Below are 5488 nucleotides of genomic sequence, written 5' to 3'. Positions count from 1 at the left end.
TCATTCGGGTGCATCAAGATCTGGTTGTACCCTGAGAAAGCATCCATGAAACTTAGGAGCTCGTGACCTGCGGTCGCATCGACCATCATGTTGATATGTAGGAGCGGGAAGGAATCCTTGGGGCAGGCTTTGTTTAAGTTCGTGAAGTCGATGCATACTCTCCATTTCCCGTTCTTTTTCTTTACGACCACGACATTCGCTAGCCATTCGGGGTAGTGGACCTCTTTGATCATACCATTGCTCAGGAGCTTCTTGACCTCTTCGTTGACAATTCGATTACGCTCTGGTGCGAATTTCCTTCTCTTCTGTTTCACTGGTGGGTGATCTGGGTCTACCTTGAGCTGGTGGACCATTGCTTCCGAACTGACTCCGATCATGTCGGCGTAGGACTAGGCGAAACAGTCTTGGTTCTGTTTGAGGAATTCTATCAGCTTCTCTCTTGTCTCGGGCTTGAGGGGGGACCCTATGTGTGTCTTTCTCTCGGGATCGTCTGGATGTATCTGTACTTCATCCAACTCTTTCATAGATGGTTGATCCGGATCGGTCGGTAGGGTTGGATGAGACTGTAATTGCTACGAAGAGTTACCCTTGCCTTTGAAGGCGTTCTTGTAGCAATCCCTGGAAGTTTTGGGGTCACCCTTGATCTCTCGTACCCCCCACTTGGTAGGAAATCTGATCGTCTAGTGGAAGGTAGATGGGACTGCCCGCAGGTCGTGGATCCAAGGTCGGCCCAAGATGATGTTGTATGGCGAAGGGCAGTCAATTACCAGAAAAATAGTCTATTTGTTAACTCTGCCGGCGTAGATAAGGAGGATGATCTCCCCGATAGTATACTTATGCTCAAAGCTGAAACCAACTAGAAGCGTCAGCCGCCTGTTGATGTTTGCCTCTTCCAATCCCATAGCCTTCACCGTTTCAAGAAATAGAATGTTTGCTGAAGAGCCTCCATCTAAGAATACTCTTTTTACTAGGATGTTGGCGACCTACTGGGAGATGACTAGGGCATCGTGATGAAGAGCGGCCAAGGCAACCAGCTCATAATCTTCAAACTGAATTACCTGATGAGTGTGTGACCGCGAGATCGGATGTATGGACTGGACTTCATGGTGGTGGTTGACTCTGGCGTATCGCTTGGCCGATGAGTAACTTACTTCACTGATCTCTGATCCTCCGGAGATGAGCGAACAAAAATCTTTTGGTGTAGGTTCTCGTAGAGATGGTGATGGTTCTTTTGAACTCTTATGGCTAATGGTGTTCTTCCCCTTATCAGTTAGCAGATCCCGGAGATGTCCCCTCTTTAGAAGTGCAGCGACCTCTAGCTGTAAGGCGATGCAGTCTACAGTATTGTGCCCATGATCGCCGTGGAACTCGCACCATTTGGTCTTGTCTCTCCTTGCCTCGGGATTGAGCTTGCCTGGCCACTTAACAGTGGATCCCATTCCCTTCATAATAGCGATGACCTAGGTTGGCTCGACATTGAGGCTGTATTCCGGTATCTTGTACCGATTCGATCTGAATTGTCTACTCTCGGTTCTTGTCGGTTGACGATCATACGGTTTCCTTGCTCTGTTCGAATTACGTGCTGGAGGTTGGTAGCGTGTTCCGCTGGCCTGTGTTCTGGCTTCATGTCATTCCGCCTTGAATCGTATCTGGAGTAAATCATTTGGTTTATCTCATCCTCCTCCCACCTTATTTGGATCACTGCCCAGGCCAGGGCGTCTTCCATTGTGGTGCAACCCAACTTTGTAAGTTCTTTGTAAGTTCTTTGTATAGCTCTCCGTCCGGGAGGAGACCCTTCCTGAAAGCATCTACGGCTGTCTCAGGGTTACATGCAGGGATGGAGATCTTCTCTTTGTTAAACCTGCTGACATACTCTCTCAGTGGCTCTCCCCTTCTCTGGTATACTCTGTATAGGTCAGCCGACAGCTTCTCGAGTTTCTTGCTGCTGGCAAACTGTTCAACAAATGTGTCGATGAGTTGAGCGAATGAATTGATGGATCCGTTCAAGAGATTCGTGTACCATTGGAGTGCTAGGCCAGATAAGCTCGAACCGAAACTTTTGCACATGCAGGCTTCCCTAAGCGGTCGGGGTATTGAGACGGTGAACATCCGCTGCTTGTATGAGACTATGTGATCGTCCGGATCGGTTGTGCCGACATATAGTTTCATGTTAGGGATAGTAAACTTCTAAGGCATGTTAGCTAGGGCGATCTCATCCACGAAGGGTGAATCCACATAACAATGGGGCCTCTTCTTCTTGGATGGGACCGGCATTCCTAGAATGCGTCGCATCAGTGCTTCCACATCGGCCAATCTCTTGGCTAGTACCTGTTCCATAGGAGAAGGGGACGCCACTAGGTCATCCCGCATGACCGGGTCAGCCTTTGCAATTGACTTTGGTACATTCCGTTGGGTCATCCCTCGTGGGGTAGTCTGACGAGTTGTTCCTTCGTGCGTTCCTTGGTAGCATAAATCTTCGGTCATTACCTCTAATTGGATGACTCCAATGGTAACTGTTCTGGTGTTTTGCCCTACATGGATGGTCAGGGGAGTGCTCTGATAGTCATTCGGTTGGTCAGGATGGATGGGCTCAGGTGCTATTTGTTTAGTTTGGCCGTTCATCCCGTAAGGATGAGCCGAGCCGAGCCGAGTGGAGTATGTGTTGGGATGGTCGACTGGATGTAAGGTGGGATGGTTAGATTGGGTTGGTCTTGTGGATGAGGGTTTTCTGCCATCGGATCGTCTTGATCTTGATGCTGGGATGAATCGGCTGAATGATGTTCTACTAGCATATCTTTATCTCCATGAATCAGGACAGAATCGTCGATCGCAGACGAGTTTAGCAGACGCGACCCTCTGCCAGAGACCGAGGGTCGGTGCTCTGGCGTAAGGAGAGGTTACATGGATGGAACAAGGGTGTGGAACCGATTGGGGGGTGCCTGGCCAGGCAGGAACTCTAGATCGTAGAATTGACTAACCTTCTCCTTGAGAGACTGGTTTTCTGACCTGATGGACGCGTTTCCTGTCTGGATTGCATTGTTCTCGGCTTCCAATGCGGCTACCTTGTCCGAGTTCTGTTGCATGAGAGCGGTTAGAGTTTCCAGTTTGGCCTAAAGGCCGAGATTAGCGTTGTCGGAGTTGTCAGCCATAGAAAGTTCTTCTATGTAGCAGGGTTCGTCGAGTTGAATGATTGCTAGAGGCCCCAAGGTAGGCGCCAAACTGTAGACATAAAAATCTACCTGTACGGAAAGGGGGTCTGATCCCGTGAGGTTGAGGCCACTAGCGATCCGCTGCACCTGCACATATAGAGAAACAAACGCGTGAAGTAAACGGGAAACACCGGGGTGGTGTTTGCCATTGGCACTCCAACGTTTAAGTCAGCAAGGCTAAAAAAGGCTAGTATAGTAAGGGCTAGGGAGTAGAAAGGTTACCGGAAGTCTAGTCGGAGACTGTGACTACGACAGTGATATGAAGCTCTCAAGTAAGAACTTTGGGTGTGAAGGTATAATGTAATCCCCTTTGTGAGAAGGTTGGCCTCTGTTTATATAGTGACTGTCTGGTCTCCCAATCCTGGCAGGAGTAAGAGTTCGAGTGTAACTCTAATGTAAACCCTAGAAAAGTTAAGGCGGTGGTGAGCTGTCTTACCTGCATCCGAATAAGAAGGTGATCTGAACAGGAAAGTCTCTTTGAGTGGGAAAGTGACCAGGAACGGGAAAGTTACTTCGAATAGGAGATTGAATAGGAATAGGAAAATGATCAGTGGGGGCCATGGGCTCTGAACTCGCCTATAAGCCCATGAAGTGAGCTGGAACTGGGAGGCCTATGCCCAGATAGTTTGGGCCGGCCTTATCTCGCTGGTGGTCCTATTTTCCTATTTGGGCCAAGGATGATTTTTGGCCCTAACATTATATATATATATTGTTTGAATATGTTTGCTTGATGAGAGCTTCATATGATGGGTACAAACTCTGCATAGAATTTCTAACCACCAATCCTACCATCACTGACTGATATTCATCTTTTTCTACCATGATGATTCTTAATACAAAAAATTTTTATAAACAAAAAGCTGGATATAGAAGACAATTCTTCCATCTTGGACATTTCTGTCATTAACAATTAATTGATTATTCCCTGTCACCTTTCTTTTTCTTTAGGTACTATAATTCTACTTTCTATAGTCCACATGACAATAAGATCAGAAAAAAAGATGCAACCACATAAAAATGCCAACATTCCCAATAGGGCTGTGCAAAACCGGGTATCCGCTCCGATTTTGGCCAAAAACTTCGGGTACCTCCAAAAATATACCCGCTAACCGAACCGGTTTTAGAATACCCGGTTTTACAGGTACCCAAAAATTCGGNGCCTAACAAGTATGGCCGCCAAACTCGTATTGCTTCAATTATGGCTAGCATCTCTCTGGCGTATGTAGACCATGATCGTTTTGAAATTCCCAAGGCCAAAATCATGAAGGCAATCAGTTTATTTTGTTGAGTTAGAATTGAGACAATCCCATCAAAGGAAGCATCAGATTCAATAACAAAAGGTTCTTTGAAGTTAGGCATAGCAAGAGTAGGAGTAGATGTCATGGCTTGTTTAAGGGAATTGAAGGCAGCGTCTGCCTCATCTGTCCATCCAAACTGTCCTTTCTTCAAGAGGTTGGTGAGTGGTCGAGCCAGGATGCCATAATGGCAAACAAATTTCCTGTAATAACTTGTAAGACCTAAGAAACCCCGTAATTCAGAAATAGTAGTAGGTCTAGGCTAGTTGAGCATCGCCTTAATTTTGCCTTGGTCTACCTTGACTCCCTGAGGAGTAACAATATGACCCAAATACTCTAATTCTTGTTGTCCAAATGCACATTTGCTGACTTTAACAAAAAATTGGTCGTGCCTTCGAATTTCCAAAGCTTGTTGAACATGTTCAAGATGCATGGTCCAATTGGGGCTATAAATCAAAATGTCATCAAAAAAGACTAAGATAAATTTACGGAGGTAAGGGCAAAATATGGAATTCATAATAGCCTGAAACGTAGATGGTTTATTGCAAAGGCCAAAGGGCATAACTAAATATTCATAATGACCATTATGAGAAAGAAAAATAGTTTTAGGAATATCTGGGGAATGTACTCGTACCTGATGGTAACCGACCCTTAGATCTAATTTGGTGAAGTAAGTTGCCCCATGAAGTTCATTTAGCATGTCATCGACTGTGGGTATGAGAAATCGATCTTTAATAGTAACGGCATTAAGAGCTCTAAAATCAGTGCAAAAACGCCATGTACCATCTTTCTTTTTAACCAGTAAAACAGGAGATGAAAATGGACTGGTACTAGGTCTTATATGCCCCAATTTTAACAAGACAAGAACTTGTTTTTCAATTTCAGCTTTTTGGAAATAGGCATACCTGTAGGGTCGTACATTAACTGGTTTGGTGCCTTCCTTAAGGAGAATGTAGTGGTCAACTTCTTTTGTCGGGGGTAGTT

This window comes from Pistacia vera, unplaced genomic scaffold (assembly GCF_008641045.1).
Source record: "Pistacia vera cultivar Batoury unplaced genomic scaffold, PisVer_v2 Contig343, whole genome shotgun sequence".
NCBI lineage: Eukaryota > Viridiplantae > Streptophyta > Magnoliopsida > Sapindales > Anacardiaceae > Pistacia > Pistacia vera.
The sequence above is the reverse complement of the archived record's forward strand: the minus strand, read 5'-3'. Positions refer to the sequence as shown.